At 36.0% G+C, this 25744-nt stretch overlaps 1 long non-coding RNA gene across 1 annotated transcript; it reads left to right on the forward strand.

Annotated features, from left to right (window-relative positions):
- Positions 1 to 18913: 18913 nt before the first annotated feature.
- LOC107796087 (uncharacterized) lies at positions 18914 to 19914 on the forward strand. The gene is made up of 2 exons (XR_012705402.1): positions 18914 to 19196; positions 19718 to 19914. It is a non-coding gene; the product is annotated as an uncharacterized LOC107796087 (long non-coding RNA).
- The last annotated feature ends 5830 nt before the right edge of the window (positions 19915 to 25744 follow it).

Genomic DNA, 25744 nt, shown 5'->3' on the forward strand with positions numbered 1-25744 from the left:
TATTATTCAATTTTAAATTTATGTACATAATAAACTGAAATCTTCTTTATTTATAGAAGAAAGAAAACTGTTGTGTAAGCTGCTACTGTAAGCTGGTGTGAAAGCTGCTTGTAAGCTGCTACTGCAAGCCTGCAAAATGCTTATAAGCTGCTACAACAAGCTGATATGTAAGTTTCCTGTAAGTTGCTTGTAAGCTGCTACTGTAGCAGATATAAATAATCTTCTGCCGGAGGTAATATTTATCCATAAAGGAGTACCGAAATGATAAGCTTCTTCAGAAAGCTTATTTCCAATAGAGTACTAAATAGATAACCATATTTACGGCGGAGTCCCATATGGATAAGCTTCTTCAGGAAGCTTATTTACAACGGAGTACTAAATGAACATCCATAATATAATATATATTTATAACACTTTGCAAGAATTTTTTTTAGATATAAAAATTGTACTCCTTCCTTTTTCTATTTTCGAGAACCATTAAAACCTTACTAGGAAAAACCCCGTGGAAAAAAATCCTAATAAAGGAAAAAGAGTACACATATTTAGTAATACACATTGTTAGGTGCCTCATTAAAAACCTTATAAGGAAAACCCTATGGGGAAAAAACCTTAGTAAGGAAAAAAGAGTGCATCACATATTTTACGCCCCCTGATGAAACCTTATTTCAAATATTTGAGTCTCCGCATTCCAATCTTGCATACCATCTTCTCAAAAAGTTGATTTTGTAGAGAATATTATCCATTACTATTTCAGATCGATTTAAATTAATCTCATCAAACCAAGAAGCTGCTACAAGTCATTTCATTGAGTTCCTTGCAACTTGCCTGCATCAGCTGCTTGTAGAAAACTTCAATGGAGTACTAAATGGATAATCTTCTTCAGGAAGATTATCTACAGCGGAGTAATAAATGGACATCCACAATAATATTTTCATTATACTCCCCTTTGGATGTTCATTATTATGTACCTCGTTAAAACCTTACTAGGAAAAATCCCGTGGGAAAAAAATCTAGTCAAGAAAAAAGAGTACACTAATAATATACATTGCAAGCTGCCTCATTAAAACCCTTACTAGGAAAAATCCAGTGGGAAAAAACTCCGAGCAAGGGAAAAAGAGTACAGTGCAGAGACTTGCTGGACCAAGGAGTTTATCATTCTCTTGTGGAGGTAAGAACGGATCCTTAATCCGTGTAGGAGAAGAACTATATTTTGCTAGTAAATTAACAGAAAATGCTATGTCATGCCTTGTAGCATTAGCAAGATACATTAGTGCACCAATTGCACTGAGATAGGGTACTTTGGGACCAAAGAGTTCCTTATCCTCTTCTGGAGGTCAGAACAAATCCTTATCTACTTCAAGTGATCGAACAACCATTGGTGTACTCAATGGGTGCTCTTTCTCCATGTAAAAGTGTTCTAAGGCCCTTGTTGTATAGACAGATTGATGGATAAAGATCCCGCCTGCTAAATATTTAATTTGCGGACCAAGACAAAGTTTTGTCTTCCCAAGATCTTTAATCTCAAATTCTTTCTTGAGATATTCAATTGCCTTTTGGAGCTCTTTTGGAGTTCCAACAAGATTTATGTCATCAACATAAACAACAAGTATACCAAATTCTGAAGCCATTTTCTTTATAAAAATACATAGACAAATAACATCATTTATGTAGCCCTCTTTTAGCAAATATTCACTGAGGCAATTATACCCCACATGCGCCCAGATTGCTTTAAACCGTACAAAGATCTTTGTAATCTGATTGCGTTCATTTCCTAAGATTTTGAATATGCTTCAAGAATTTTAAATCACTTAGGGATCTTTATAGAGATTTGATCAAATGAGTCATATAGGTTATGACTTGCATTTAAATGGCATGACATCTTCAGGTGTCTGGACTACTGGTCTGATCCTCACGATATTTCACAGTATTGTGCACTATATTGTATCAAATATATCGTTGACGATCATTTTTTATCGGTTCGCAAGCGACATAACTTGTTGAGATCTCATCACTTTCTTTATTTTCAGGTACCTGAACTACTTTTGGAGTTTCATGAAATGTTATGTTGTGGGCTCTTCTAGAGTTCATTTCCTCCTTATTATGATCATTAGCTCCGTATCATTTTTCAAGGGTTGTTACCTTTGGAACCGATAGGTCCACCAAGTTTCATGCGTACAATAAACTCTATCCTTCAGGGACTTTAAATTTTAATAGGAGCATTTGCAGCTGAAATATGATATCTAATTTTGGATCAGCAAATGCTTCTGGCATTTTACTTGAATTATCTTCTAAGTGAGGATCATATTAATGATAATTCGATTCATATAGCATATTTTTCAGCTGTTTATTCCATCCCCCAAATGTTAGAAATATTAACATATATCCCCAATCTTCTTTGAGAAATATATCTTTTGTGCATTGTGGTAGAGAAATTAATCATATACCACACATCAAAAGATAGTAAAAATATTTGGTTTCTGATCCTAAACCAATTGTGAGGGGAGGACTTATCATATATTGTTAGTCTGATGCATACAAGTACTGCTATATGCAATTTAGAAAATCTTAGGCCAACACATGAAACTTTATTCTCATAAGAAATGGTTTAGCCATTAATAGGAGGTATTCAATGCTAAACAAGCTTGGATATAAACCAGCATTATCAAGATGAATTGTCTTGATTTCATAATCTGAAAGTTTTGCTCTTAGTTGAGAAAAGCAATTTCAAATGCCAAACTGCAGGTTGACAATGAACACACATGTAACCATCTTATATATGCATCTATAAGTGGTTCACATGATAGGTGAATGGACCCATATTCACCTTTTATATATTTCAGAATCATGGGTCTTAGTCCCAACTTTAGCTGGTATAATCAATTTATTATGAGAACAAGCAACACAAGAGAATTCTTGAAGAATCTTCTAGTTCTTCAATATATGCTTATCTGAATTCTCAAATACCTCATTTAAAAATGGCGAATGAAAACTTCAAGTTTATCATGTCATGCGTTATCTCTTAGTAAACTTTTGGTTTACTATGACACAAATTTTTGCATTAGTAAACTTCTGGTTTACTGTGGCTATTTTGTATAAGTAAATTTTTCATTTACTATAGCTGCTTTTGCATTAGTAAACTTCTGGTTTACTGTGATACATGATGTAGTACAAATTAAAGAATAAGGCGGGTAACTTCTCACATACATATTAACCCCCCAATGATTGTGGAAGCATGAAGATTTTTAATTTTTCAATCATTTGTAGTCTCAGTATGATTGTCATTTGTATTAGTAAACTTCAAGTTTACTACAACATGTGTTTTGACCATAATCATATAATATGAATGACATATTTATATATAAGCTCTTCAAGAGCCTTCATTCATTATCCACAATCTAATATTTATCGGATACTACTGGTGACATATGTCTTCTAGACAAACATATAAAGCTTTTGATAAATTTTGATAAATTTTGTACTATCAAATATTGCTCAAACACTTCTGGTGTCATGAGAGAAAATCATAATCAAATAGACAATACAAAGCCAATTCTAAATTTATAAATGACGAAAATCAAGAATTTTAATATTCTACTACTAACTTCGTGACAAATATCTCCTTCAAGGAGTAATACCATTAACATCTAAATATTTTGTATCAATGCGGCAACCACATAGTTATTGCATCCTTTAAGAAAAGATACACGAGTTGTTATTTCCTTCGGGGAACTCAATAACTAACCATAATGTACTGATGTGGTTGTAGTAGAAAGCATTCTACAAGAATACTTTTGCCTTGGAATGATATTTAATAAAATTTTCCAAGATATTTTACATACAACGGGTATGTGCGATAATGATCTTTATGCCACAAAAACAAGATTTATATCCTATGTTATTCTACCTCTTCAGGAGGTAAGTTGTGGTATTTCTTCATTCACTCCAGAGAATGAAAATGTGTTTCAAAAATAACTTTGAATATCTTGTTATTTTATTTAAGCACAAAAAGACACACTTTCATAATATTTTCCTGCTTCAGAAGAAAAATTCAATTGTTTTACTACTTAAGAGCAAATTTAAAATACAAAATATTGAGTATATATTCTCTCAATCATATTACCTCTTCTGGAGGTAAATCGTAATATATTTACATTAATTACGCGCACATATTTACGAGCTTTATTAATATTGTCACATTCACTTCAGGAAATGGATTAATATTTATCAAAAGTTCTCATCCTCCAGGGAACGGAACATAATTATCTGAACGCACATTAATCATACAAATTGTGTGATGTCTTAAAAGCTCTTTTACGATAATGCTACTTCAGGAGCAAATCGAGGCATGCATGTACTATAGAGAATATTTCTCTAGCTTATCTTTAATTGTAACCATAGAAAGCCTAAATTATCACTTCTGGTGGCCATAGGCATATACCACTTCTGGTGGTTAACGAAAATTTAGTTACAATGAGATATATGAAATATAACCACTTCTGGTGGTTGTATATTTCTTGCAAACTCTGCTGGAGTATAAGTGGATCTAACAATGTCATCCACTTTATAGTTTCATATGCAATATTACTCTTCTGGAGTAAAATTAAAATCTTAATTCGAAAACGAGTTAGTGAAAAATGGAACATAAAGATATACAAATTATAGTGTTTTAAAATTCATAAAATGCTCCAGAATCTCGTCCAATGATTATGGCTCACTTATTAGGTTTCTAAGTACCTTTTTATTTTATTTTAATGGCAGTGACATACATAGCAAGTAAAACTTATAACTTATCTTTGATGGTGTCTGCTAGACCCATCATATTAAGATGAATTTCAGCATGAAGCACCCAAGACACGTAGCTTTTGCCTGATATAGCCAATACTACAAATTCACGTTTAGAGAGATTTGACATTATTTACAAAAAGAAAGTTCGTACCTTTGATACTTTCAAAGTATTTGCTCGAGATGGCAGAGTCTTGTGCTGATAACGTGTTATAAAATAAAGACTTTAAAGTAAAGAAACCGAAGACAAGTAGAGAGAGAGAGAGAGAGAGAGAGATTTATTATTCAACTTCAAATTCGTGTACATAATGAACTGAAATATCCTCTATTTATAGAAGAAAGGAAGCTGCTACTGCAAACTGCTGTGTAAGCTACTACTGCAAGCTGATGTGTAAGCTACTTGTAAGTTGCTTGTAAGCTGCTACGGCAAGCTGCTTCTAAGCTGCTACTGCAAGCTGATGTGTAAGCTTCTTGTAAGTTGCTTGTAAGGTGCTATTGTACCATATATAGATAATTTTCTGCCGGGGGTAATATTTATCCATAACGGAGTACTGAAATAATAAGCTTCTTCAGGAGGCTTATTTCCAATAGAGTACTAAATAGATAACCATATTTACGGCGAAGTCCCATATGGATAAGCTTCTTCAAGAAACTTATTTATAACGGAGTACTAAATGAACATCAATAATATATATATTTATAACAAGAAGTCATAAATCACACGAATACTTTTAAATGACTTTATATGTCTTTATTACAACATTACTATATAGAATATATCAATACTCAAAACTTGTTCATAAAAAGGGAGAGGTATTACAACTCTTTTCATGTGCAGACATAGCCATTATCACGTGAATACCTGGCAGTAGCGGATGCAATGGGCGTGTTGGTGATGAGTTTCTGGGCGCGGTTGAGTTTTTAATGCCCCATCTAGATCCAAAAACTAAAAGAAATAGAAGGAAGCAATGCACCGATTCAAGTCTCAGAATGTAGAAATACTGGGTCCTTGCAACAAATTTTAATGACTCCGGTGATTTAATTACCGTTGTATTCTATGAAAAATAATGCTCAAGTTTGATTCAATCATCTCAACGTCAAATAGATCCGTTTATAGCAATGTGATGGAAATTTAGGTCCACCAAACTGTATAGAGAACTTTATTATTTCTCACAGAACACACACAATAAAAGATAATTAAGTAACATAACAGAGTTTTACTTTTAATTTTAACCACGACCTATATTCATAGAGTTCCAACTTTATTACTGAGCAAACTTTAGATTACAACCTATTGTGACCTAGGAATTAAATATTTAATTCCTCATTTACTTGTAATAACTCTATTACAAGCCTCTTGTAATAACTCTATTACAAAGCTCACAACTCGACTAACTCTAGCCAAGACACAAACACAAAGTTTATGGTTTTACAAATAGTTTCTTACATAATGCTTCTAGCTAAGCTAAGTAGGAATTACAAGTAGATCACTCTAACAAAGGTACAACACAACTACGGACATATGGTAACACAGTGCTGGAAACTGGTCTTTTATCTGTTTTTCTTTGTTCTTGAAGCCTTGAAGTCACTTGCAAGATGGCAACACACTTGGGAGAAAACTATATCAATTTTTGGATGTGCAAGTGTGTGTTTTTTCCCTTGCTTCATGTTGATAATATTCAAGTGATGTCACTTGGATGATCCAAGCAATTATCCGGTAAAAAGCATTCCCTATAAATTGACTGTATACTGTTTGCACGGTTGTGTGTGTGCAGAGGAAACGTTGCAGCGACTTTACAGTTGTGGGGAGTTGACTGGTACAGTTAGCAAGGGAAGTGATGTCCATCTGTTCCCTCTATCGTCTTTTTGACTCTAGTTGTTGGAACTTGTGCCCGACTTGTGACTTGTTGTTCTTGAACACTTTTGAGGACATGCAACAGGTTCCCGATCTGATTCTTATCAAAAAGTTTGTTAGATCATCAAAATACAAAAATGCACATAACTTATCAATTTCCCCATTTTTGATGACAAACTTATATTTGAAGTTCCCCCTGAGAACCAGATCTCCATACAATATTTTCTTGTATTCCCCCTGAGAACCTGTTCCCCCTTTCAATTATTTCCCCTTTTGGCATCATAAAAATATTGTACATAAGTAATAATTAAACAAGAACTCTATCAAAGTTAACTCAGGCCACATGTGTGTACACAACATGGCTAAAAAAGAGCATGAACGTATAATATGCAAAGCAAAATACGAGATGCTCATTAATTTGAAAGAGGAGAGAACATAAGTAGTAGCATAAAAAAATAAATTAAAAGTACCAGCCATAGAAACAACAAAAAAGGACCAAGGTAGGACAAACAACATTTAATTGTACACTAGGAAAAGAACTGTTTTAAGGAGCACTAGAAAGGGGAAGCAGGGATGAGGAGCAATGGTTCTGTGGAGAATATCCATTCAAGCATTTGCAGACACTTGTTCGTTAAGCAGCCGCTCTTTCAGGTCCTCAACCTATTTCCTTGGTCATATGAGCAACCTTTGTACCTTGTACACTGGTGGATTCAGGTGCCTCCTAGGCCTGACTAAGCTGCCCTTCAAGAATGGCATTTCATGCCTTCAACCTCCTTATCTCCTCATTTGCAGCACTCTGAGCATCAATCAATTGAGATATAGTAGAATTACTTCCAACCCCTCCCTTCTTATCAATACACTCACATTCCTCCAAAGTGGTCTTTGAGAAGGTCTACTTGCGAGTTCCACTGTTGCTTTTCTCAAAGGGACTTTAAAGAAATTAAACACCTTAGTCAGCAAGAACCTATAGGGCAAACCATGATTTCCATCCTTGAGGTCTACCACTTTCTTCATATGCTCTATCATAAGACCAGATAGACTGATAGTGGTGTAGGCATCCAGTGCTTCCATAAGGAATAAGTTTGCTTTTGAAGTAATGCCTTTCTGCACGTGGAAGCAAGACCTTATTCACCTTCTTATGCACCCGTTCCCCTTGTTGCATAACATCATCCTTCAAAATGACACTTCTGAAATTGGGAGAACAATTCCCTTCAATGGATGAGATCCCTTCAGTAGGCACTCTCAAAATGTTCTCCAACACAGCCTTGTCTATCACAAAATCTACTCCGTTGACCTTCAAAAAAAGGTTATCATCTTTCATTATAAACATATCTTCGTAGAAGCTACCCACCTCTTCATCATACACCTTGGGGATCTCATTGATGAACAAGTATGTCCACTTTTTGAAACTCACGAATACTAATCAATTGACACATCTCTATCATATCAAGAATGTTGGGAGCAAATGTTCTTCCCCACAGTACCCTCTGATTCCTAAGGTTTGCTCTGCCTTCATCCTTTGACGTAGTCATTTTGAGCTTCTTGGAGGAACCAGGTTCCTCGGTATCACCAACCTTCGTTTTCACAGACTTCCTCACATTCTTCTCCTTCTTTTCAGACTTCTCAGAAAATTTCTCACTAGACTTCTCTCCTTCTATATTTTTCACATCCACAGCTTTCACAGATGACTCTCTCCGGGGTTTTGGACTCATGGGTCTCTTAGAGGACTTACGAATTAAGGAAGCAGGTTCCCCATTCACCTCTTCATTGTCAATATTAACAACAAGTGCTGGAAGCACTTCCTCCTTATTCACTAGCTTTCCCCCTTCACCTGCCTCCTCAGTTTCTTCTCTTCTTTGTTTCGCTTCAGAACAGACTTATAAGCTTCTTCCCTTTGCAGCCATGTTACGTCTCGTGTTTTCCTACGCTAAAGTTTCGTCTTCAGTTAATCAATATAGACTCGAGGATGAGATTATCTTAAGGTTAATGCATTTATACTATTTATAACAAGTAATAAGTAAGTTTCATAAAGGATAAATGGTACATGAATTAAAGAAAACGTATTTCGTTGAAGATGACTGATTTGGGATAAAATACAGATCGAGCGATAATACCCGATAATTATGGACTAGTACTATGCAAGGTACCATATGACCACGGTAGTATGATGAATAAAATATATTAAAAATAAGTAAAATTTTAAGTAATTTGAGATAATTTTTAATTATGCGGGTAATTGGTTAATTACTGAATAACGGGACATTACCTAATTACCTTATAAGTGGATAAAGATTAACTTTTCCCACCCCCACCCCATCCCCACGTGGCAGTAAGCCACCACTAATACATATGACTAAGAAGTCATATGATCTTAGGTGGCAAACAAATGTAAGAACATTACATATTCATTCCCAAGATTTTAGGTGGCAAAACTAACGTTAGCCATTTCACAAAACATTCAATAAAGACTTCATTTCCCATTGTCTTGAATACAAATACATCCCACTTTCTTTATACCTTGTAAACAATCAGAACATTATCATTCTTACACTCCAAATATGTTAGCCATCAAGTGAATATTTAAGAAGCTCTACAGAAATCCAACGTTAAGCCATCTTACAACCAGAACGCTAGCAACCCTTCAACAAAACGTGAATTCTTGCAACTAAAAGAAATCCAACGTGAAATTTTAGCAACGTAAAATTTTTCAATTCTAAAGGAGTACGGTGCAACCTTTTCCAAGAATATCATACGGATTTTCCCTACTCCAGGTATGTTAAGGCCTTGCCTTCCTTCTTTTTGGCATGATCCAAATAACACAAATGAAACGAGCAAAATACGTAGCTTTCATAAATGACTCTATTCATAGAAATACGAGGGGTGTCTATATTCTTGATTCCCCAAGTGAATTAGTACTATACCTTTTGTTCATGGGTCTCAGAAAAATACGTATTTGATAAAGTTTATCCGAAATGTATATTGATTTTTATGGCATTTTGAGAAAATCTTATTAATGTATTTTTTATGCATTTCACGCATTGCATTTATTTATACTGACCCATGATCAGATGGTACTCTATATATATATATATATATATATATATATATATATATATATATATATATATATATATATGTAAATATATGCATATGTGATATGGAAAAAGGTTACGACGCTATATACACACCACAACCTGATCAGTTGGTATATGTTGATAGCCCATAGTGGCCGAGATGATATGATGGGATGCCCTCAGAAGCTTGATGTTGTTATGTACATCTATACTTATACATGACACGATATTTATATGCACGTGCATGACATTATAAATGTTTCAGAATTTACAAAGTTATTTAGGTTTACAGATGGATCTCTTTATTTCATGTTTCATCTATGTCTCTTATGTACTAATTTTCATACCTTACATACTCAGTACATTATTCGTACTGATGTCCTATTTCCCGGGGCCTGCATTTCATGCCCGCAGGTGTAGGTAGGCAAGCTGACGGTCCCCCTTCTTAGGATTCTTGATCAGCGAGAGTTGGCTTGCTCCACTTGATCCAGAGCTGCCTTTGATTTTGGTATGACATGCTTGTATATATATATATATATACCACATATATGGGTATGACGTGGTTCAGTCCCGTCTTTGCACAGTTGTATTTCTATTAGAGGTTTGTAGACAATTATGTATAGTTGATAGCATGTGGCCTTGTCGGCTTTCAGTTTGGGTATATATTTGTCTATAGCAGTCTTGCCGGCTCGCCCATTGTATTCCACATGTATATGTACATATGCTTTTTTGGCAGGCTTCCCTCATGTATGTTATTCTCATAATTCAGCAGACGTCATTCAGGTTTATATCTTAGACGCATGCTTAAGAATGTTCGACATGTAGGATTCAGGCATCCATCGTGGCCCATCGGTTTGGGTCGTGACAAGCCTGGTGGTGGGTCTTTTGAGAATGGGCTTTTTAGGAACTGCCCCACCACTTCTGGTAGTAATGAAGCTTTCCACAGTCACATTGTCATAGTCTTCCTTACTATTTTCATTTCCCCCTTCGGATAGAGATCTCATATCAGGTATGACAAATTTCAACGGCTCAACATCAAAGTGAGGAGAAGGAGAAGGATCAGTACTGACCTGGGGCTCTTTTGAAAAGCAAGGGGTTTTATCCCAAGTAGGAGCAGAATGCTCTTCTTGGGCAGAGGGATCATGTCCCTCTACTGCTTCCCCAGTAGTCCAGCCCCAATAGTCCAGTAGTACTGACTGGTGCCAAGTTTTCAAAGGGTACAAGTTCGCCACCTTCAACCACCATTTCCCCCACCTTCAACTTTGTGACTTTCACCTTCCCCATAAGACCCAATGGTCTCAATATCACCATCATAACCACCAGCCAAACCTCCCTCTGCAGCAATTAGTAATATATTCTCAATGGCTTGTTGCTCATTTACCCCCAAAGTAGAATTAGAGGATACAAAAAGAACATTACCTGTAGGATTGACAATAGTATCAAAGCTTGAAACGAGCACTACTGAGCCTTCAATACTACGAGCCATATGGGCTTCCGAACTTTCACCAACTTTCTGACTAAAAACATCCTGTCCCTCGTTGCTGTCTACTGTTTCGCCTTCTACTATTTTTTTCGGCAAGTCAGCAAGGAGGTTACAACAAATCTTTTGGGGTTCTGAGTCTTACGACTGTGGTGAGAACTAGAACCCGATTGGGTTGGAGAGGAAGTAGTAGGTGGTTGTTGGTCTGGTATGGGATTTTGACTGGGCAACTATTGGGACTCAGACTCTCGCTCAAGTGCTTCATGAGACGAAGACACATAGGGGACGACACTAGAAGTGTTTGAAATTTCTGGATTCTGAGACATAGTGGAGATTGGAAGTAAAGACACGAGAAGAGGAGAATTTTGCTTTGAGAGAGAAAACAAAATTTTTGGCTTTGATATGGATAGTGAGGAAAAAGACAACGGTTGGGATTATTTAGAGGAAGTGAGCTAGGGACCAGTTACAAATAGGTATGAATTACTAGGTAGACGGATCATTTAGTAACAGGTTGACGTTTGAGTTCTAAAGAGATGAGAGAGAGAGTGAAATATTTAATGACGTGACACTTTTATGGACGTTAAAAATGTGCTTGAGAGTACAAAGGAACTACTAACCTGAGTCAAGGGAACCAGGTTCCCTGACTTAGTTTTGTAAAGGTGAGCCTCATTCTTTTACCAAGATGCAATGTCATTAGCTACTTGTTTGCTCTGTAGTTTCTATGCATGTCTACCTATAAAGATATAGAGATGAGTTAGAACTTGCTAAAAAATACTTTTTAGTTGTCTTACATGTTTATTCTTTCATAGCCAACATTGAAGGACCTGGTGCTTAGTTTAATTTTATCAACCGATGCCAAACAATTCTTTTCAAAGTGCTCTCTACTCAGTGCTTTGGTGAAGATATCTGCTAGTTGGTCTTCTATTTTGTAGAACTTCATACAAATAAGACTATTTTCAACATTGTCTCTGAGAAAATGATCTGGCACATCTATGTGCTTTGTTCTCTTATGTTGAATTAGATTCTTTGCCATTAAGAACACTAGTATTATCACACAGTAATGGCACATAATCAGAAAATAGACCAAAGTCCTCCAATTGCTGCTTGATCCACAACAGTTGAGTACAACAAGAGGCAACTGCCACATACTCAGCTTTTGCAGTTGAAAGAGCCAAAAAATTTTATTTCTTTGTACCCCATGAAATCAAACATAATCCCAGAAAATGTGCCATGCCAAATGTTATCTTTCTATCCACTAGATAACCAGCATAATTAGTATCAGCATACCTAAGTAAGTCGAAATTGTCCCTTGAAGGATAGAAGAGAACCAGGTCCTACGTTCCTTTGAGATACCTTAGATTCCTCTTGGCAGCTTTAAGATGATATTCCTTTGGACTGGATTGAAATCTAGTACATAATCCCATACTGAATACAATATCAGGTTTACTAACTGTGAGGTACAAGAGTGAACCAATGATTCCTCTATACATGATATCATTCACAGGAGAACCAGGTTCATCCAAGTCAAGACAGGTGGCAGTGACAATAGGAGTATCAATGGTTTTTGAACTTCTCATCTCAAATCTCTTTAGGAGGTCTTTAATGTACTTCTACTAGCTTATCATCGTTCCCTTATGGGTTTGCTTAACTTGCAACCCTCAGAAAAAATTCAATTCCCCTATCATGCTCATTTCAAACTTGCTTCCCACAAGCTTTGCAAACTACTCACACAAGGAGTCATTTGTTGCACCAAAGATGATGCCGTCAATATAAACTTGTATAATGAGTAGGTTCCTTCCCTGTTTCTTCAGAAATAGGGTGTTGTCAATTTTTCCTCTTGTAAAGCTATTTTCAAGAAGAAACTTAGACAACCTTTCTTACCATGCACGAGGGGCCTGCTTCAGTCCATATAATTCTTTGTCAAGTTTGAATACATGTTCAAGATGCTTATCACACTCAAACCCATGTGGTTGTTTGATGAAGACTTCTTCTTTTAAATATCCATTCAGAAATGCACTTTGACATCCATTTGGAACAATTTGAATTCCATATGAGATGCAAAGGCAATAAGGATTCTGATGGCTTCCATTCGAGCAATTGGAGGAATATTTTCATCATAGTCAATCCCTTCTTCTTGATTGTAGCCTTGAACTACTAACCTGGCCTTGTTCCTTGTTGTATTCCCAAATTCATCAAGCTTGTTTCTGAACACCCACCTGGTTCCTATGACCGTTCTATTTGAGGGTCAAGGAACCATATGCCATACATGATTTCTCTCAAATTGATGAAGTTCATCTTGCATAGCAGTAATCTAGTCAGCATCTTTTAATGCCTCCTTGGTACTTTTAGGATTAATTTGAGAAAGGAAAGCTGAGAAGGCAAACGAGCTTCTTGTCTTTGATCTGGTTTGAATTCCTGAATCAAGAGGAGTGATCACATTTTGGAGAGGATGTGAACTTTTGTGCTTCTAGTATGACACCTGAATCTCATTGTGTGAAGATCCATGTTCCTCAGAATAGGATCCATTGTTGGCATCTATGGATGGATGAGTACCACTTCTCTTCTAGGCATCAGGAGTTCCTTGCACAACATTAGCAACTCTATCTTCTATTTCAGTTGTTGTGATGGAGGATTTAGGTTGTTCTATATCAGCTGAAGGTTTTGTTGTATTTTCTTTGTTGAATTCCTTGACTTGGATCATCAATTCTGCCTTTCCATTTGCCATATTAATGACTTCTCCAAGAACCTTCGACTGCTCTCCATCTTAATCAATCTTATCATGTGAATTTTTCCCACATAGGTGGTGTGATTCATCAAATATTACATGTATACTTTCTTAAATACATTGAGTCCTTTTGTTGTAGATCTTGTATGTTTTGCTTTAAGAGGAATATCCAAGAAAGATTCCTTCATCACTTTTGGCGACAAATTTTCACAAAGCTTCCTTACCATTATTGAGAACGAAACATTTGCATTCAAACGTTCTTAGGTGAGTTAGCTTGGTCTTCCTCCCGTTCAGCAATTCATATGGAGTTTTGTTCATGAGGGACCTGATCATGCACCTATTCACCAAGTAGAAAACAGTGTTGACTGCCTCTGCCCAAAAGTCTTTTGCTACGCCACTGTCAACTAGCATAGTTATTGATATGTCTTCAAGATTCTTATTTTTCCTCTTAACAATACCATTTTGTTGGGGTGTTCTGGGAGTTGAAAATTTGTGACTTATGCCATTTTCAGCACAAAATTCGTCGAATTTTGCATTGTCAATCTTTGTGCTATGATCAGACCTTATACTAACAACATTATGGCACATCTTCACTTGAATATGCTCCACAAATGCAATAAAGACTGGAAGGTTTCATCCTTGGTTCTGAGAAACAAGGTCTATGTGAATCTGGAGTAGTCGTCAACTATGACAAAAATGTACTTCTTTCCTCCTCTACCTGGCACCCTCAGAGGTCCACATAGATCCATATAGAGGAGATCAAATGGCCTTGAGGTGTTTACTTCATTCTTGGGCTTGAAAGAGGACCTGACTTACTTTCCTCTTACACAAGCATCACACATCTTGTGATCTTTGAACCTTGTCTTGGGCAGCCCATGGACCAGGTCCTTTTTGACCAACTTGTTCAGCAATGAAAAACTTGCATGTCCCAATCTTCTGTGCCACAGCTCAGCATCATCATCAACAACACTCAGACATGTAAGATCCCCATTGTGCAAGGACCCAAAATCAGCAACATAGATGTTTTTGAATCTTTTTGCTAACAAAACCACTTCACTAGTCATGGGATTTGTGACTGTGTAGGTTTTGATAAAAAATCCACTTTGTTTTTTGTATCACACATTTGAGAAACACTCAGTAGGCTATATTTCAAGCCATTCACATAGTACACATTCTCAATTAAATGAGTGAGCATCTTCCCAATTCTTCCTACTCACAGAATGTATATCTTTTTGACATTACCAAAGGACACACTCCCTCTTTACAGGGCTTTGAGTGAAAGGAAATTATCAATGCTCCCAGTCATATATGCTTAAAGCAGCCACTATTCATATACCATTTTGGCTACTTCCTTTCATTCCTCCTTGCAAGAGAAAATCAAGGATTAGACTTAGGAACCAAACAAGTTTGGGTCCCTAATAGTGAGAAAAAAAGGCGAATTAAACTTCTTTTTATACAAGCAGGCAATACATTTTTTGTAATGGAGGAACCAGGTTCCTTAGCAGTACCTTCTCAACAAAAACCTTGTTTTTCTGTTAGGACTGAATTCTAGCCTTACAGTTTTCTTTAAAGTGTCCAGTATTACCACAGTGAGTGCAAAGCCAGTTATCAGTAACAGTAACATACTTGCTATGTGGATTGTAGGGAGTCCTTTCCTTTTGGAACCCGACTCCCTGCCTGTTCCTACCATTGCTTGTATACATGGCAGTGATTGTATTAGAAGACCAGGTTTAATTTAGAGATTTTTCTTGGTCATGTTTAACTCTGTCAAGATCTTCTTGAAGTTATCTATTTCTTTCAAGTTTAGCACACATACTAGATTTCACCAATTTGAGTTCATTTTCAAGCTTGATGTGTGCCTCACTTGCAATTTCTTTTCCACTTTGGATGTTCCCAGAATTGTTTCCCTTTTTTAGTTCCTCAGTTGTTTCTTTTAGATCCACAACTACTACTAACAAGTCATTTATCTCATGCTCTATGTTTTTAATTTTTTCAGTTAGACCATCTTTTTCTTTTTTTATAACCTCGATGGTTTCTTTTAGGTCAACCACTACGACCACCAGACGATCTCTCTCATGTTCTACCTCTCCTAGTTCCATAGTTAACACATTTTTATCATTTATAAGATTATGATAAGCATCAATTAAAATATTGGCCAAAGATATAAGCTTCTTTTGAGAGTAAGACTTCAAATTTCTTTGAACGTCTTGAAAGTTTACCTCATCATCATCATCTTCATCATCGTCACATTTTGCCATCAGGGCAAAGATGGAGTCATATTCAGATGCTTATCAGATGCTTCACTTTCAACTGTCATCATGGAGGTGTCACCTTATTCATCATCTTCTCCAGATTCGCTGGAAGAATCTTCCCATGTAGCAAAAGCCTGTTTTACAACATTGTCAGCGACAACTTTTCTCTTGAATCTTTTGTCAGGAACTGAGTTCCTTTTAACTGTTTTATCTGTGTTGTGCTTGTACTGGTCTTGCTTGACGAGAGGATAGCCCTTGATGAAGTGTCCTGGCTTCCCATATTTATGACACAAGTCATAACCTCTTGGTTTGTTGGAGCTGCCCCTTTTCAGAATGCCGCCATTCTTGCGAATCATTTTCTGAAATCGCTTCGTCAGGTAGGCCATGTCAGTATCCTCACCACTTGAGTCATTGTTGTCTGCCTTGAGGACTAGGTTCTTCTCCTTTTTGGGCTCTCTTCTTTCATGGTCCTTCTTTTTCTTTTTCTTCTTCTTCTTCTTCTTCTTCTTCTTCTTCTTCTTTATTTCATAAGTCTTCAGATTACCAATGAGTTCATCAATGGTCAGCTTTTGAAGATCTTTTGCCTTTGTGATGGCATTAACTTTTCTTTCCCAAGATCTAGGTAATACACTACGTATCTTCCTAGTGAATTTGTTTCTTGGAATAATTTCTCCTAGATAGTGGAGCTCATTGATGATGGAGGTGAATTGAGTATGTATGTCCAGAATGGACTCATCATCCTTCATCCTGAATAGTTCATACTCAGTAGTGAGCATGTCGATCTTTGATTGCTTAACTTGAGTTGTCCCTTCATGTGTTGTTTGGAGAGCCTCCCAGATCTTCTTAGCGGATTGACAGGTGGAGATTCTGTTATAATCGTTTGGACCAATACCATAGACGAGGATTTTTTTGCTTGGAAGTTTTTCTCTATAGCTTTGCAGTCAGCATCATTATACTCCTTTCTTGTTTTTGGAATTGTCATTGATGGCTCCCCAATGATCTTCATGGGAACGAAAGGGCTATCACAGATGACATCCCAAAGCTCAGAATCTTCAGATATGATAAAATCGTGCATCCTTATCTTCCATCATCCGTAATACTGTCTATTGAATCTTAGTGGTCTGTAAGTTGATTGATATTCTTCAAAGTTTGGTGGAGCAGCCATGTGGATCCTTTCTAGGTGCTAGCCTTGTAGAAAGAACTTGCTCTGATACCAATTGATGGAAACATAGGATCCACCAAACTATATTTAAAGAATTTGGTTCTCTATCAGTTTCCACAAAACAAACACAATAAGAGATAAGTAAATGACACATCAGAGTTTTACGTGGAAAACTCCCAGCTCATGGAATTAAAAACCACGACCTACACTCGTAGGATTTTAACTTCACTATTGAGCGAACTTCAAATTGATAAACTATTGTAACCTAGGAATTAAACTCTTAAGCTCTCACTCACTTGTAATAACTCTATTATAAGCCTATTTGTAATAACCCTATAACAAAGCTCACAACTCGGCTAACTCTAACCAAGATACAAACATAAGGTTTATGATTTTACAAATGGTTTCCTACACAATGCTACTAGCTAAAATAAATAGGAATTACAAATAGATCACTCTAACAAAGGTACAACACAACTAAGAACATATGGTAATACAGTGCTGGAAACTGGTCCTTTGTTTTGTTATTCTTTGTTCTAGAAGCCTTGAAGTCACTTGCAAGATGGTAACATACTTGAGAGAAAACTTGATCAATTTTCGGATGTGCAAGTGTGTGTGTTTTTCCTTGCTTCATGTTGATAATATGCAAGTGATGTCACTTGGATGATGCAAGCAATTATCTGGTACAAATCATTCCCCATAAAGTGACTGCTACATCGTTTGCACTGTTGCGTGTGTAGAGAGGAACAATAGCATCGACTTTACAGTTGTGGGAGTTGACTGGTACAGTCAGCTCGGGAACTGATGTCCATCTGTTGCCTCTGACATCTCTTTGGCTCTAGTTGTTGAAACTTGTGCCCGACCTAAGACTTGCTGTTCTTGAGTACTTTTGAGGATGTGTAACAAGTTCCCGATCTGATTCTTATCATAAAGTTTGTTAGATCATAAAAAAATCACGTAACTTATCACAATGAACAAAAGAACGATACTTATGGTCTATGTTCCAGCTACCAGCAAAATTCACGAAGCTACGCACCCAAATTTCTTAGTTTATTAATTTTGAATAAGTACTCTGACCCACCATACTCAAAGCTTAAATTTGAAATTTCTAATTAAAAATAATTGAAAAATTTAAATTTATAATGTCATAATATTTGTAATTATAAAGACTTATCATTTATCGTCAAATGAAAAATTTAAGTTAAATTATTTTCAACTTTAAAAAGTTATAAAAAGGAAATATTGTAAACATAAACCGGAATGGAGGGAGCACTAAACTTGTAAATCACAAAGCCTGGCTTTATTTTCTCTAGTTGATACTGAAAGTTTTTGAAAAAATTACTGTTCCTAAGAAGTTAATGAAAGCGTTGCCCACCTTCCAGTCAATTATTCGGTGGTCAAAATCATTTCTTGAATAGTGACCAAACAGTGCTGTAATACGGAACAACACAAGTCTAATGACTCTTCAGTTTCCAAAATCCCAGGAAATCCACGAGCTTTCCCTTACTCTAAGGTATATCCTCCAACGTAAAAGGGTCACAATAACCTATAAATACAATCTCATGTCCATTAACAAATCGTCCAAGGGTAATAAAACAAAGCAAACCATCCAGCTATTAAAATATCAAATTAAAAAAGAAACAAAACCTAATTAAGTGGGAAAAAGAATGGAGGCAAAGAAGGTAGTAGCAGTGTTTGTAATGTGCATAGTTGTGTTGTCAGCTGTGCATGTTCACGTAGCGGAAGCCGATGAAGTTTTCAAGCGGTGCTTTGACAATTGTCAAAAGGAATGCGCTGATGAGGGCCATGGCTACACTTTTTGTGAGATGAAATGTGACGCCGACTGTGGTATGAAGGAGCTCAAAGGTACAAACTCATTTCAATATCTTTCCACTTGATTCCATTTATATTACCTACTCTTAAAAATGATATTTAATAGTTTTAATAATATAATAAATTTGTCTCACTTAAGAATCAATCTACAAATTTGAGCAACAATTATAGGTTTGAAAAAATAATACTAATAGAGTTGTGATTTTTTAAGTACTCCCGTTGTTTCAATTCAAATAACACACTTTCTTTATTAGTTCGTTTAAAAAAGAATGATACATTTTTACAATTAAAATAATTTAATTTTAAAATCTTTATTTTACATTTTATCCTTAATAAACAGCTTTTATAACCACACAAATGTCATGGTTCTACAAAATTTTTACCTCTTAAGTTTCTAAGACCTCAAATTTTAAAAGTCTTAATATTTTTCTTAAAATCCGTGTCGAGTCAAATTACATCATCTAAATTAAAATGGAGAAAGTATTAGTTAGTTGAATTGAACAATATTCGAGCTGCTTTTGTTTTCTAATTATTTTTCGTGTTCTATTATACAGCCAAATTCGAGAAGCTCAAGCCATGAACGAGGACTAATGATGTGGGGGACCACCCTCTAGTAGGAGATATGGCATAATGAAAAATAGAATAGAGGAATTCATATTTTCTCTAATTAATTCATTAATTTCTTTCCCAAAGACAGTTGTAAAGCTCAAAATTGAATAATAGTAAAATCAATTGTTTGTGTTTTTTATAAGATATATTGTATCCTTGAGTCCTTTGTACTTAAATCCAATTCCCTATAAGCATATGCATAGAATATTCTGAAAATTTAATCAATTTCCATGGATGAAGAATGAAAAAAAATAAACAGAAAAATGTAAATAAAGAGAGATTTTTCATTACGAAGGGCAGGCTCACAAAGAATACATTATTAAATTATAAGATTGCCATGAATGGCAAATATCATATAGGAACTATTAAGTTTATTAAAAAAGGAAAGAGAAAAGGTGACTAGCAAGGATAATTGCAAGCACAGAAAGGACCCTCAACGCCAATATTCTCAATGCATTGGGCACCAGCTTGGGGTCCAAATTTCTGCTTGCAAAATGGCAAGCATTTTGGTTCAACTTTGCCTTGATCGCACAATATTTCTGTATGTATTTGATAGCAGGTCTTTGCCGCTTTTGCTGATGGGATCATTGTTCCAACTGCATCCAACAAAAAAGAAAGTTAAAATATAAATTAGTATTCACATTAGGTAATTATTATATACATGAGAATAGCAAGTATGGAAATATCAGTAAAGAAAAGAGTTTTTATGTTCTCGATTACCAAGAAACACAACAGCAATGAGAAGGACACAAGTCAAAAGCTTTGCCATTCCCCCTTTAGAAATACACTTTATATGTAGTCTTAGATAGTTTTTTTCGTTTTTCTCTGCTTACTTTGGATAATCAAGGTAACCAAGAGGTGTGCTTTTATAGCTTGTAGAGTAGCTAAAGAGTGAATCAAATCAAACTCTAATTATGATTAGATTATGGATTTTGAAATATATAATCAGATTTAAAAGAATAATTTGTTATCATAGCTGGGTATCATTTTATTTTCTACTGTATATTGTCTTATTTAGATATTGCAAATTTAAATGGTTCCAACCAGGCAACCAGTAACTTTTTTTTCTCCTATCTAACCAGTTACTTTAATGTAAACTTACGAAGTTACACATAGTCATAGTACAATTCTCGCCAGTTAGCCCTTTTGTATAAGTTGTGAAGTAAATGATCCCTTTTTTTCAAAAAAAAATTCTTTTCCAGTTGATAGACCTTTTAGACCACGGTATAAAGATCCTTCTTGAGAAAACTAAAATCTTATAAGAAAACGTTAGACAATAGGCTAAAAGTTTATACGTTATTAATTAAAATGCAGTGCATTTTTTTATGAGCAAACTACAAATTATACGAGCAAACGTTAGACACGAGTCTGGCTAAGGGGCTTGTGATGTTTTGAGTTTTATTTCTAACTGGGATTTTTTTTGTATATATAAGATATTTTAAACTTATTTATCCGATTTGGTCTAAGTTTTCATATTTATAGACGAGTAACTAAAGTTTTTTACAAAATATATATAAATCCGATCAAAATTAATAATTTATCTACAATTTAAATACATATTTTTTGTATAAAATTCAATCAAAAACTGTAATTTACATATAATTTATGTACCACCTATATACAATTATGTAAGTTATAGATATTTTGTATATAATTTCTTTATAGATATTTTGCATATAATTTCTACACTCGGCATACAAAATATATATACTTTGTTTATGTCTTCTTTTTCGAATTTTGATATCAAATTTCAAGCAAAACCACCTCGAATCTTCACCAAATTGTTTTAAAATTGAGATAATACCAAAGGATATTCCCAATCATTTGCAACAACACCCAATCCAAATAAAAAATAATTTTGCTAATTTCGATTTTCGAAATCAAAGCTTCTAAACTTTCTAATGGATTAACAGAGTTTCCAATTCAATCTACTCACTTTTGATCAATACTATTTTGTCTATTTATTCCAAAAAGCTAAAAGAAATTAACGATCTTCCTTCATTCAAAAGTGATAATTCGTTACATAGAAAACAAAAACAAAAAATAAAAAGAAAGAGAAAATGTAATAGAATTGCTTAATGCCAAATCTCTTTGTTCTCGTAAAGGTATAGGTGAAGTTGAGGAGAAAAAACCCGTTTGTTCAAGAAAATACGAACCTTTCTTTCGGGGCGCATGATTAGCAAGGTTAGCTAACATACGCCATCGGCCATGGCTAGACAACGGAAGAAGCTCCCATCGCCATTGGGAGAGAAGGATAATGATGCAAGTTTAGTAACACCAGCTCAGGTACAAACAGGACGGTGGTTAACTGGTATGGGCAGTGCCCCTACAGTGTTTCAAAACCCAGCTCAAGGTGAGAAGATAGTAATGCCAGATACTGGGTTTCAACAGGAATTGAGGCCTATGACGTTTGGAAGCTTCCTACCACAAAAATTTCAACCAATCGTGGAGGAAAGTGAGAATGAAAAGGGGGAATCTGCAGTGAAACCTGCTATGAAGGAAAACACTGAAGTAGTTCATCGCAGACTGAATTTCTCAGCAACAGGAAATGTGCAACCTACCAGAGAAATTGGGAACAAAGAGGAGGAAACGGTACCAGCTAGGTATCACAATAGGAGTTTTCAAAAGGGTAAGGCATTGAATTACATACCCCCTATTATTCGCGATGGTACTGTTGTAGTGCAAATTGATGATGAAGAAACAAAAGAACAGGAGAATTACTGGAGTACAGCCTTAATTGGCTATGTTTTAGGGGATAATCCATATGAGAAAGCGATGGAAAATTACATTGCAAATGTCTGGGATTTTGCTGGCCAACCTCAAATCCTTTATCATGATGAAGGATATTTTGTGTTTAGATTCCAAAATATGGTAGATAGGGACCTAGTTCTTCATAATGGTCCATATACATACCACAATAAACCTCTTATTCTGCAGTGTTGGAGTGTGGATTTCAAATTTGACCCAAGTTGTATGAGTAAAATTCCACTATGGGTCAAATTTTCAGGTCTACCATTGAGATTCTGGGCCACAGATGTATTGAGCAAATTAGGCAGTGCAGTGGGCAAACCTCTGTACACTGATAAATTTACTACTGAGTTAGAGAAGATATCATTTGCACGAGTACTTGTTGAAGCTGATATATCCCGACCCCTGCCAGACAGTGTGAATCTCCAAACTTCTAGAGGGATAATCAATCAACAAATTGAGTACGATTGGAAACCAAAGTTTTGCTGTGATTTTGTAAGGTTTGGTCATAACTCTGAAGACTGTTGGTTGAAGAACAAGCAGAAAGGGGAAGAAGAAATTAGGAAGCAACCACAGAAACAGAAGAACAAGAACAAGGAGAACTTAAAATGGGTACCAAAGGTGAATAGAGGAGAAGATGATGAGAATGCTGGGATGCAAGTAGAGAAGAATACTCATACCAATCCTGTACCAAATGGAATGGAAACTGAAGCACCCAAACAAAATGTAGTTGCTGAGGGCACTCAAGGAGAGATGCGGAATGATGAAGGGACAAAGTATGTTAACAAAGGAAAAACTATAGAGACATCTATAGTTTTTACTTCTGCCAATAGATTTGAGGTCCTACAGATGAATGATCCACAAACACTCCAAGGGGACGCTGACCCATCCAGCTTCACCCAGAAATGAACCTTTGTACTTGTAATATAAGGGGGCTAAATAAGCCCCACAAACAGAAGGAGCTTAGGCTTTTTCTGAGGAAGTATAAGGTGGATGTAATAGGATGTTTGGAGACAAGAGTAAAGGAGAGAAAATCTGCTAGAATTATCAGTCAAGTAGCAAGGGAATGGAATGTATGCTGCAATTACAATGCACATCCAAATGGTAGGATTTGGCTATTATGGAAAGGGAATTAAATGTCCAGATTATACAGATTGAGGATCAGTTTATTCACTATGAAGTATAGGAGCCAAATTCTAACTTTAGAAATACAGTAACCATGATATATGCGAGTAATGACAGCAACCAGAGAAGTCAATTGTGGAGGACACTTATTCAGTTAGGGAGTACAATTCAAGATTGCTAGTTATTATGTGGTGATTTTAACAATGTTTTGTACACAGATGACAGAATTGGAACCCCAGTTACACAAGGTGAGACACAAGGATTGCAAGATTTACTAAACACATTGCAACTTACCCAATTGAAAAGTTTGGGGTGGTATTATACTTGGTGTAACAAGCAAGAACCTGATAAAAGAGTTTACAGTAGGATTGCCTGGGCATTTGGGAATTTCGATTGGCTGCAACAATATGGTCATATTGAAGATGAATTCTTAAATCCAGAGGTGTCTGATCACTCTCCTATTTTGATCAAGTGCAGTCAAGGACATCAGATGAGGAGTCTACACCCTAAACCATTCAAATTGTATAGTTCAGTTATGGAGAATGCTGAGTTTAAAAAGATTGTCAACAGAGTTTGGGAGCAAAATATACAGGCAGAACCAATGCATAAAATTTGGCAAAGATTGAAGATGTTAAAGGGAGACTTGAAGGAATTGAATGCTTATATGGCTTCCTACAAACAACACCTAAACCATGCGAGGCATAAGCTTGAAGTTATACAGACAAAACTTATGGTTCAACACTTGGATCAAGATCTGATAGAGCAGGAAAGAAGGGCTTTGGCAGAGGTTGAAAAATGGAGCAATATAGAGGAACAAGTACTTAAACAGAAGTCCAGAGCTGATTGGATCACATGTGGTGATTCAAACTCAAAGTACTTTCATGCTCAATGGAAGATGAGGACTAGTAGGAATGCAATCACAACTATCTATAGAGAGGATGGAACAAAAGTGACAGATCCTATACAACTGGAGAATGAGTTCATCTCCTTTTTTACTAAACTCATGGGGGAAAGAGGCAGTATTCACAGGTGTCCAAACGTAGAAGTTATTCAACAAGGTCCATGCCTCACTTTAAGTCAGAAAGAGAAGCTCATTCAGGAGATTACATTAGTGGAGATCCAAAGTGCAATAAAGGATATGCCTCATGAAAAGGCCCCTGGGGTGGATGGATTTTCAGTTGAGTTTTTTACTAAACATTGGCAGGAAGTGGGTGATGATGTTTGTGATGCTGTCAAGCAATTTTTTGCAACTGGGAAGATGCACAAAGGGATTAGTAGTACTGCAGTGACACTAATTCCTAAAGTGCAGAATCCTAGTTATGTCAAGGACTATAGACCAATAGCATGCTGCACAACCTTATACAAGATCATTACAAAGGTCATCACAGCAAGAATAAAGAGAGTAATTGGAGGTCTTGTAGGGGAATCACAATCAGCTTTTATTGAGGGCAGATGTATCACAGATAATATTCTCTTTACACATGAATTGTTCAAAGGCTACAATAGGAAGGGTATCTCTCCAAGATGTGTCCTGAAAGTTGATCTGAGGAAAGCTTATGACACCTTAGAATGGACATTCCTGGAGAGAGTGCTATTGGACTTGGGATTCCCTTATAAATTTACAAGGTGGATTATGGAATGTATCTCTTCATTAACATATTCTCTAAACATAAATGGGGGTCTGACTAAGCCATTTAAAGGAAGAAGGGGGATAAGACAAGGTGACCCATGTCACCTTATCTTTTTGTCTTGGCAATGGAATACCTACAAAGGGAAATTGCTCAGATGATGAAGAATAAAGTGTTCAAGTTCCATCCCAGATGCCAAAAACTTGGAGTGGTGCATGTTTGTTTTGCTGACGACCTTCTCATGTTTTGCAGGGCTGACTTACAATCCATCAGATTGTTAAGACAAACTTTTCAAAAGTTTTCTGAAGCTTCCGGTCTTCAAGCAAATACAGAGAAAAGTGCAGCTTACCTAGCAGGTGTCTCAGTGAACCAGTAACAGGATATACTACAAGAACTGGGGTTCCCTGAAGGTACACTTCCATCCAAATATTTGGGGGTACCTTTGGCAGCCAGGAAGCTTACAATTATTCA

The sequence above is a fragment of the Nicotiana tabacum genome, chromosome 22, assembly GCF_000715075.1.
Source record: "Nicotiana tabacum cultivar K326 chromosome 22, ASM71507v2, whole genome shotgun sequence".
In the NCBI taxonomy this organism is placed as follows: Eukaryota; Viridiplantae; Streptophyta; class Magnoliopsida; order Solanales; family Solanaceae; genus Nicotiana; species Nicotiana tabacum.